General features: G+C 39.3%; 1 long non-coding RNA gene across 2 annotated transcripts in view; it reads left to right on the top strand.

Moving 5' to 3' along the window:
• LOC118453228 overlaps positions 1-10,833 on the top strand; it is a 72,587-nt gene that overhangs the window by 31,677 nt on the left and 30,077 nt on the right. The window contains exon 4 of one of the 2 annotated variants that reach the window (XR_004843133.1): positions 10,153-10,265. This is a non-coding gene — a long non-coding RNA (uncharacterized LOC118453228). Of the gene's footprint in view, positions 1-10,059; positions 10,266-10,833 lie in introns of both variants that reach the window. The other variant, XR_004843132.1, reaches the window with a different exon arrangement.

Here is a 10,833-nt window from a genome sequence, read left to right as displayed (position 1 = left end):
GAACGGTTGGGCTGGATGAGCTTAAAGGGCTTTGCCAGCCTAAATGATTCTATGATTCTATAGCTATACAGAAATGATGGAGGCTGAGCAAGCTAGGTGTTAAATGTGATGTCTGATAATTTACATGGACTTGTACTATTGTTTGCTTTTCTTGCAGGTTATCCCATTTTCTCATGAACTTTAGTTAAGGCATTCAGAAAAGCTGACATATGGCTCTTTCTGCAACTTTCGCTGGCTATGAATCTTCTTTGTATTATAGGCAGTTATAATTTTATCATTTTGTACTAAAAGCTGCAGTCTGTTCTTGTTTTATAACTTTGTATTTTGCATACTAATGATATTTTCTATCACAAAATAGTAATATTCTCTTCTGTACCTTTTTATTATATGCATGTGTTACAAAATCATATCATGTTTTCAGGTATCCATAGTAGACACTCTCATGTACAGTCATTGTATGTCACAGAAGCATATGGGCTTGTTGGTAAGGTAAAATGTTGCTGGGAGAAAACAGGTTGGTTGTAGTTGCCAGTAGAATGCACAGAAAAGAAAATAAAGCAAGTGAGAGCCACTGAGGTGAATTTTTTAGGGTGGAGGGAGGTAAAGTTTATTTGATCTTGTGTTAAATATTAGGCGTGCAGAGCTGCTTTTCAGGCAAACAAACTACTTCAGTTTGTTATTTCAGTTTTAGGTAGGCACTCATTTTCCCAGTACAGACCCTAACATAACTGCCGACAATTTCAGGTAAGATAAAATAGAAAAGTGTCAATGAGATGAAAAGCTAATTGAACCCAAGAACAATTTATATGCGAATTTTTGCTTTGAATTGTACAAAATGGTAAAGTTTATTCAACTTCATGCCTTCTAACCTCATACATATAGGCTATATACTAATGACTCAAACATGGATATAGAGAAGAATCTCCTCTAGTGCAGTAAAGAGAGCGAACAGATGGAAATGTCATTGAAACTGATACTGTGGATGTTTGGCAATGATGCAGGACACATGGACCCCAACACAACACTCTGTTAATTTACTGCATCAGCAGACACGCTTTATCTAGTTTCTTTACAATCTACTGTACAATGTAATTTTTCAAGTATGGGCACTTTCTCACGCCCTTCAGAAATGTTTGTTCTTCATCCCACAGTCCAGAAGATCAGCTTGTTTTTCTCAGTGAGACTGAAATGTTCATAAAGACTTTGCGGTCCCGACAAATATTTCATATACCATGCGCAATGGGAAAGGACATGCGGCAAATTACCAGGCTGCTGCTCTGAGCTTAGGTACCCAGCAAGCACTTGTTCCCTCTGCTTGGTGTGTGCTGGCTGTGGTCTAATATGCATGGTTCTGTTGAGAACAATGTTTCCAAGTGCTTATCCTTCTCCATGGCAAAACATGAAAGGAAAGAAAAAAAAAAAATCAACCTTTTAATGGAATGAGTTGTCTCCATGCCAGTTCTCTTCTTTGGGATCAAGTTAATCAAAACACTAGTCCCAAACTTGCAATATATTTATTTAGAGCCACCTTTCTACATTCACACAAGCCCCCTTGTTTCCTAATTCAAGCACAAGTGAAGTTTGCAGCTAATATTTACCACCTGAAATACAACTAAGAGGATATAGGTTATAATGGTGAACAGGTATTTCTCTTCCTATAAATCCTTCTTCTTTTATGCACTTTATTTTTGACAGGCCATTATACTAGCACCCGCAGGCTCCATGGAATCACTGTTACAAACATTTAGAAGTAATGAATACTTACTGTTCAATGCAGCTGGTAAAGAAGATTATGATGAGAAAGTAAATTAGAAGAAGGAATGGAACAAACAGTAATTGGCCATGAACTGTGAAATGAAAAAAAAAGAATTGGTGCAACAAAAAGATGAGGTGATGTTAGTAAAGAAAATTACTTAATAGACAGTGAAAGGGAGTTACTTGGTCATTATTTGACAGATTTGAAAAATACATGGAGGATGGAGGGACGAAGATAGAGTAATAGACTTCAGTTTATTTGAAGCTATGAAGCTCCACAGTAGTTTACCTGTGAAAATGTCTGATTTTCATTCCATGATTGTTTAACTTTTTGTAGCCAGCAGGTCTGCTTTTGTCCATTGCCATGCTTCTGATGAGTCTTGCTCTAAACTCGTATTTTATGTGGATTTTGTTCAACGCAATGCCATCAACTGCAGTGTACTGATGTACTCCGTTGCATTGTGGGTGCTTAATCTCATGGAAAATTTTCAGATCTTTGTATGTTAAAACTGCAGTAGGCTGAAATTCCTTGTGTAAGGTACAGTCCAGTACCCTCTGAAACTGGTGGATTAGACCCATACTGCAGACAACGAAGAAAAAAAAAAAAAGAAAATATGTAGGTATAGTGTATGGAAAGATGTATGGAAAAGATGTAGGAGAGGACATGCATGCCCTTAACACCCAGTGGTGACAGAAGCCTGACTACAAAAAATGGTAATGACCCAGGGAAACAAATGTATATATGTATAAACGGCTATTTTACAGGTATTCATAGTCTATCTACATCAAACGAAATAAAGTTATAAAATTCCATCATCCTCTTTTCCCTTCTGTGCTTTCAGCTTGTTGAAGGTGACTGCAGGGCATCTCCTTGGAATGGTACCTTCCGCCTGTATATCAGGTTACCAACACATATAAGCTGTGTAAAATATACAGGGTCTTGATTACTTTTATTCATGGCAAGATCTTACCCACAACAATGCATATTTATTTAATACTGTAAAACCTACAGTCCCTCAAAGTCTTTTAAGAATACTGTAAGCCTACTGCCTTATTAGCTTATTGGTTTTAATTGCAATACGAGCTTTTATTTGTACTTGATGTCACAGAACGCTGGCTTTTCAGTAAATAATACTATTGACTGATTTCAAAGTTTGAGGACCTGGCCTACATCCAGGCTTATTTTCCTCTTTATGAACAGGTCGTAGAAGTAGGGCACATCAGACCGGGCTCCCAGTGGGGAGAGAGAATATGTGTCATGACTTTTTTGGGGGGAATGTGAGCAGTGCCACCTGGCTCGCTGAGTTCATTTCTGTAGAATCAGGCACAGTAGCAGGTGACCTACCTCAAAGTTGTAATTTCAGCCTTAATTAATTTTCAAGAGCAGAAAAGGATCTGCATTTGAAAGTAGTTGTCTGATGCTTAACTTCCTGACATTGCTGCAACCGGCTGTGCTATATAAGAACTCTCAGAGGAGATATAACTTGGTATTCAGTGTTTGACTTTTTCTGAGAGAGGGACGTATCTGAATCATCCCAAACTTGCCATTTCAGTCTCTTACAAGTGGAACCACAGCAACTGAGACAAAGTTCTTCAGATTCCTTTCCCTCCCCCAGAAATTCCCATGTAGTCTTAAAATTTTGAGCAGGCTCCCGTGCCTCTACTGTAAAGACGAAGAGGCATTTGTAGTGAATAATTATTTTTTAGTAGCGATAATGCAATATATATATAATGCTTAGGAAGCAAGTTATATTAACATAGCTACTGAGCATTTTGATGTGTACATGACTCAGAAGTGACAAATTTGGAGTTGGGATCTTTGCTTTGTTGTTAATTTAACTTAATGTGTTGAGCCGATATCGTGCAGGCTTTGATTCCTGACATTCAGAGAGGTATGTGGGACATGCAGGAGAGAAAGGTGGAAGAAGGGAGATATAAATCACGTATTGTTGATTCTCTTCCCAAGCAGAGGAGTTGGCATGCAAGCTGAAGTAAATGGTTATGTCTGTAAATCTAAAATAGGGTTTCTGCAGAAATAATTACATTTAAATTGATTTTTAGAATCTACTCTGCTGAAAGTCTATACAAAGATTTTAAAAAGTAAGGAAGGAAAATATCATACTCTGGCATTCTTATGCCTACATTTTATCTGAGCTAGAGTAATTACACAAAAGATGCAATGCTGTCAATAACACATTATTAAAATCCACCCTTGAGTTTGCAAAGTTGTGCATGAACCCTGGGACATCAACTTGAAAAGGTTTAGCCCATGATGACAACTCTGAACAAATGATTAATAATAATAATAATATTGAGCTGTGTTTGGGTTGGGTATAGAAATTTGGCCTAAGAACCAAAAATGTGTGTAAAATGAATAGCCATTAAAAATCACTGATTAGCACCTATATTGTGAACCTTTCTGTCAGAGTCCAGAAAACAAAAATCAATAACATTTTAGAGACAATAAAGCTCAGAGAGCAGCCAACATCATTTTACTTGTTAGGTGACTAAATAAAAGTGATTGCAGAATCATTGAGCGTGAATCTGGTATAACAGCCGCTCTCATTCATAGGGCTCCACTGATTGCACTGAAGTTACTTCAGATCATGCTGGCATAAATTAATTCTTAATTTGGCCACTGACATCTGATTTGATTCTTAAAAGATAAAATATTTTATACTGCTAGATGATGGAAGGCTTGTGTTTTCTAGGCTTAGACAAAGCAATTGCATCTGGTGAGGCACGCATTTGGACCAGGATTTCTATTGTATCCTTCGCCTATCCTGACCTTCTCTAGTTTTACTTTTTACTTCTGCAGAGTGGTGACAGTTTTAACCACCAAAAAGCCCCAATGTTGCAGTGTGGTGTCATGAATGCATAAGCCGCTACATGTGCTAGGGATTTTTGCCAAAGTTCTTCATGGCAAGTGCACCCTGGTTTAATCCATGGATTTAGAGAGGTTAGCATTGCTTCTGATTACAGTAAGGAAGGGAAAAAGGAAGTTATGTAGTGGGGAGGAGGAGGTTATAAATGTCAGTAGAGTTATACATGCAAGAGGGGGGGCAGTTCTTTGATTTGGGAGGAAGGGAAAAAGGAAGTTATGTAGTGGGGAGGTTATAAATGTCAGTAGAGTTGTAAATGCAAGAGGGGGGACAGTTCTTCGATTTGGACTCACACTGTATTTATTGGTGCCAGATAGACTGGCCTTTGTTTTGAACAAGTAGTGATTTCCAGACTAAGGGTGAGGATTTTTTAATAAACCTATCAGTGTGTCCTCTCTATACCTGGAAAGTCTAACAATAGTATGGATACACATATCTGAGCTAGCATTAACCTAGCTCTGGCACCCATGCCTGGGTACAGACTTCATCGTGTGTTGAACACAATGACTGTTGAGGTCAATTCCCTTGAGCAAATATTTGCACTGAAAAGTCCGTTTCTGCTTTTCCCAGTATATTCTAAAAGGAGACGTGGAGAAGAATGGGAGGAGGAATACCAGAAGACTCTAATCCCTGAGTAATATTCCTCAGTGGAAACAAGCTATGAGATGGGGGGTTCATTTTTATAGCAGTCATCATGCTCTCAGCGTTTTCTCTGCTTGGCTGCACCCACCCTCTGACTATGGCGTGGATGCTTTAATGCAAGCCAGTCTTTAGAACGCAAAGGGATTTGTAATACTCAGTGGCAGATGTTTCACTGTGACATTCACAACAGTGTCTGGGTTCTGATGGGGACTCTCAGACTTTTTGTGACTGAGTGACAAGCATAGCTTGAGAACTCAAAGCCACTATGAGAAGTGTAGGCTTGCAACAATGCAAATGCAGTCACTGAATAATTGTATAGGATTAATTTGGGTTCCTATTCAAACAATTCATGATGACAAAAATATCACTGAGCTAACCAGTTTCTTGAGTTCACAAAGCTTTATCCAAAATTCCTTTCAAAAGCTCTTTCCTTTGACTTAACTGGAATTTGAATCAGGCCTTCTTTGATACTCATTTGCCTACTTCTATCTTGAGATTTGAGGACTTCCACGTGGTCTCTCAGTACTCCTCATGGTTTCATTCTTACAGCTGGAATGGTTGGTGTTGATTTAGCACAGCCAAATTATCATGACTCATGAGCCAAACCCAGACGCGTAAGAGTGGGATCATGTTTTTAAAAGAGCAAACTCCTACCCTCCTACTTGACCAATGTAAAGTGACTCGGGCAAGAGGAAGAAACATTTTGTACTTTTGGATTTTAATATTAGCTGTTTCTTTCTTGTGTATTGGCTTTAGTAATTGCTAAATTCCATCTGATAGAAATGACAAATAGTTTTGTTTTCCAGCTGACTTCTTCATTGTTTCTAATGTAAAAACCTGAGTACTTTATGCATGAAAGAGAATTAAGATTCCTTTCTTTAAAATGTAGCGACGTCTTTAAAAGACTCGAGAAAGTTGAAAATCGAAATAGTGCAGCTGACTTCAATAAGGATAACACAAGAGAAGCAGAATAAAACCATAATAGCATAGTAACTATTACCGCTTAGTAGTTATCTATGCTACAGTTACCCTTAGAAGTCTTGATAAGGTTCATGGACTCAATATACAAATATAAGACAGACTCTGCTCAGAATCTAAGGACTTACCTGCAAAGGGATCTTTACACCAAAGTCTCTGTGCGTTTGCAGAGCCCCTGCCTATGCACAGAGCTCCTCTGGCAGAAATCCAGCTGCAGGGTCAGTGTTTCATGGCTCACAAGCAAACCCAAGGGCACACGTAAGGCTTGACACAAACACATCAAATGCAGGTAACTCTGGAGAGTTCAGCAGTGCTAATAAGCAATGCCAAAATACTGGCCCTGCGATGCATCTATACGTTGTAGTCACATGAATGGGAAATTAGCCTCTATCCGGCTGACCCTTCAGATGCTGCTGCTGCTTGTCTCAGTGTACTTCAGTGCTCATTCTCTCATATTTACTGTGTTTCACTGCATAATGTTGAATGTACTTTATTTATTTTTTCTATACTGTAAATGCCAGAATTAGACATTTATTTCATGCATGTTTGCTTTTGCAGGCAACCTAGACTTGAAGACCTACAGCTTTCTCTCAAACCTCTGTTCTTACAAAGTTTTTTCTTTTTTTTTTTTTTTTTTTCTCCTCCGTCCCAGTCTAAGGTTTCAAGCTGGCAGATTCCTTGCGAGTATCACAGGAGGAGTGGGTAGTGAAAAGAAGGGGATGAGTCTAAGTCCAGAAGTTTCTGCCTGGTTCACTTGTTTTTTACCACCTTAAATGATAATGATTGTTTTAAGTGAAAAGAGCTATTAATTTTAGAATTTTCATCAAAAAGGAAAATTTCTTTGCAAAAAAGGTTGCCCTGAGTTTCTGCTACTTTAAACTTTTGACACGTGCCAGTATCTGTCTGTGCTGCCAGTTAAAGCTGCTGTTCCTCTCTTCTCTGTATAGTGGGTTATAGTGACTTCTCCAGCAGAATGGAGAACTTGGAGTTAGGTGAACGCCCTAAGGCTTTTCAGTGTTAGCTGATGATCTGCTGTGGTTAGTTCTGCATCTCTCTCTTTTTTATTTTTATTTTTTTCAGTTAGGAGAGTGAAAACCACCATTAAGTTGATGAGTAACGGCTTGAAAAAGCATGGCACTAAGTTCCTAAATGGTGAGGAATTAAGACAACTCAGAGCGTGGGGCTCAGTGGCAGGGGCCAGTACGACGGGATTCTTTTTAAACCTTTATGTCAAGTACAGCCTATGTTATACCTGTGTGAGAGGTAAGCCTCTGAACTGCAGAAGACAAACTAAATGATTGGAGGTCTGAGAAGACCCTGCAAACATAGCTCGCCTCATAGCTCGCTCTTCTTGCTTGTTAGGTATATAGTGGTATAATGATCCTCTTTTAGCCATGCTGCGAGGATCAAATAATTCTGCTTACACCAGTGCTTTGAAGATGCGATGTGCTATAGACATTGCTATGTGGAATTTGTCTGCGTTCACATGCGGCAGTGTGCTCCTAGCAAGCAGCGTGCCCTCTGTGAGTTTGGACTGGAATGATTTGTGTGAAGCTGTCAGTGCCATAGGCAGGATAGGTTTTCTTTGGTGTTTTTGTTTCTAGGGTTTATCTAGAACAAGCCTAGGGATGCAGAGGATTTTTACACCATGATCCTCAAGGGCAGACAGGTATTAAGGGAGTTACTTTGGCAAGTATTAAGCTTTCACTCTTTTGAAAGAGGAGGTAGATATTAAGATTTCTTCAGTTAGGGAGCAATAGCATAAACAGGGGAGCCTTTCTGCCATCACTGAGTAGGAATGGATATCGTGGCAGAGATCTCTGATACCAATACCACAGCAAAGTCGTGGGTGAAGTGAGGAAATAAGCTTGAGATTGGTGCTAAAATTAGCAAATGTGGGATGGAGATGTCAAGTCTGGAGTCATCGTACTTCTCTGTAAATAATCCTGAAGTAATGTCTTCTGTCTGAAAATAGTTAATTGGCTATTTTATAGCAGCAGACTAACATATTCAGAAATAGAGAGGGTGGGGTTTTTTTTTATTTTGTGGTAGGTGACTCTATACTCCCTATGAATGTGTGTATCTCTATGCTGAAATTAGAGTATCTAGACACTTAACATAATGTATCCTGAATAATTCTCCACCTTTTGACTTTCTCAAAAGGAGTTTAGAAACACAAGATGGAAGAGCTGCTAATATAAGTGAAAGAACAGATGAAATTTTAATTACGTAAAACTGACTCAAGTTATTAGCTCTTATGTTAAGGGGGAAATCGGTGCAGGGCAGGCCAGGCTTGGAGACCTCTTGTAGGCAGTTGGCTCCACGTAGCTATTGAGAGTTGTTCACCCTTCTGTATGAGGACATTCAGGCAGTTGAAAAAAGCCATGCCAGGAGCTGTACCTTGGGTTTGTTTTATAACCAGAGGTACTAACAGAGTAAAGCTTTTGCTGTGGAAGGGTTGTTAATTGCGGTAATAGCAATAGCCTTACAGGGAAGTCCAGGACTGACCCCTAAATGGGAGATTGGCTTTGGAACAGGGAATTTGGAACACAGAAATGAACCAGCCTTTGAGCTGCTTATGAAGGAACGGATGGGAAATCTATTTCAGCTTTGTAGATGTCAGCATTCTCCCTCACTTAAAAAAAAACCCTTACTGCAAATCTACATGAAATAAGTCCTGTTTTGCGTTTGAAACAGTATTTTAGAAATAATTGGGTACCTGCTTCTTTCTTCGCTGGAGAGAGAGGTGATTTAACTCCTCTCCAAGTCCTCAGGCAGACTACTTTGGCAAAATCATGCTTGTCACTTCAACAGTAATATACTTATGGCTGAAGCATTCCTCTGCCTGTGCCTGTACAAAGCCCTCTACACATCAGCACGATTGTGTCAGTGTAAACAAGAGCAGAATCTACCCCATTCTTGATTTAATAGAAAATGGTGAATTGCTTAATGGGAATTTTTTTCCTGTTTCTCCTTCCCCACTACCCTGCTAGTAAATAACAAAATTTGCATGGAAGGATGTACAGAGTAGCCTCATCAGCTGTAGTGAAATAAGGTACTCTGAGATTTCCTATATTGCTGGAAGAAAGAATCATTAAACCAGACTTAGCAAGAAACTCTTTGCACTGGAAAACAAAATAGCACTATGAAAACTAGTACTGAATAAAAAGACAGAACTAACCAATTATAGGCAGTAATACAGCATCCAAGAACATCCAAGAATCCTCTCTGTCAGGAGTAAAATTACAGAATTTTGATCACATTAGTGTGGGCATAATTATATCAGAATTCCCATGGATTGCAGTAATGTTACTTGCACACACAAATATTTGGTCTGTTGGGCTACTAGTGGAGTGGTTCCCGTTGCATCCGGGCTTTTGGCTTTGTCATAAGACAATGATGAGGATTTCAACAAAAGCCACTTCTTTTGCATGAGGTCTGTATGTCTGGCCTAGTGCTGTGACAATACAGTTTTGGGGGTCCTGAAAGCATTAGCATTCAGCTGTGCCTTTCTGTTACTGATGGAACAAAGTGAGGTGGATTTTATACAATAGGATTTCCCCCGTTTTTCATGTTGTCCGTCTCCAAAAAAGCAGTTACAGCCTATGGCCCCAGGACCAGGAAGTGCTAGCCAAGTAATTAATAGCAGCTGTCAATGACACAAAAATAAAGTTGGTAGATAATGTTCTCAAGGACAATACCTTATAGTTCTGAGAGCAAATTGAGCCAGTTTGTCTTTTTATCCCTGTTGCTTTCTTTATGTGAAAACACAGACCATTTTACAACTGAATTTCCTTTGCAGTGTCTGCCTCATCCTGAGCACTGGAACTTGGACTTCAGCCTCATTCCTCCTTGTCATGAAGTAACTTCCTTTTCTGCATTCTTGCTGAGCCAGTTGTCCAACCAGCTGGCCCCTTTCCTCCATCAGCCAGCTGTAGATTCTCCATCGTCACTCTGGGATGCTTTTGTGTTACCAGTGTCTGCCATGTTTCTTCCATCTTCCACAAGGTAAATCCAGGCTGAGATGTGCCTTGCAGGCTTCCCATGCCATCAGCTGTAGCGTCTCCTTCTCTGCTCTTCTCTAGTATTTCCTCAGCCAAAGCCCATTTTCTGTTTCTAGTCTGTAGCCTTAAAGGACAAGGGAGCAAAAATGGGCCAGAATCCTCTTAAAAAAGCCCACACAAGAGCTCCTCTTGCTGAATTCATGGTACCCAGTGCAGTGAATCTTAGGAGCCTGTATTCTATTGACAGGTTATGTGTTATTTCAGCTCAGAATGATTTCATCACAAACATAGAACAGAAGCCACTAAAATGTGAAAGGAGGAAATTCTGGAATACAGATTTATTTTCTTCAGTGTAGTTTGATCCTGTTCCCATTTATCTCAGTGGCTTTAGATCAGGCCCTATTGCTAATTTCTGTTCCATTCAGTTTCCCTGGTAACGTTTTATTTTTAGCATCATTATTCTTCAGAGATCTGGCATGGAGTTCATTTTGAATATGAACTGTTATAATTTCATTTTATATGTTTGATTTCATGGGCAAAAATGGAAAAAAAAAACCCCAACCCTAAGCTGT

This window comes from Egretta garzetta, unplaced genomic scaffold, assembly GCF_000687185.1.
Source record: "Egretta garzetta isolate BGI_Z169 unplaced genomic scaffold, ASM68718v1 scaffold149, whole genome shotgun sequence".
NCBI lineage: Eukaryota > Metazoa > Chordata > Aves > Pelecaniformes > Ardeidae > Egretta > Egretta garzetta.
The sequence above is the reverse complement of the archived record's forward strand: the minus strand, read 5'-3'. Positions and strand labels throughout refer to the sequence as shown.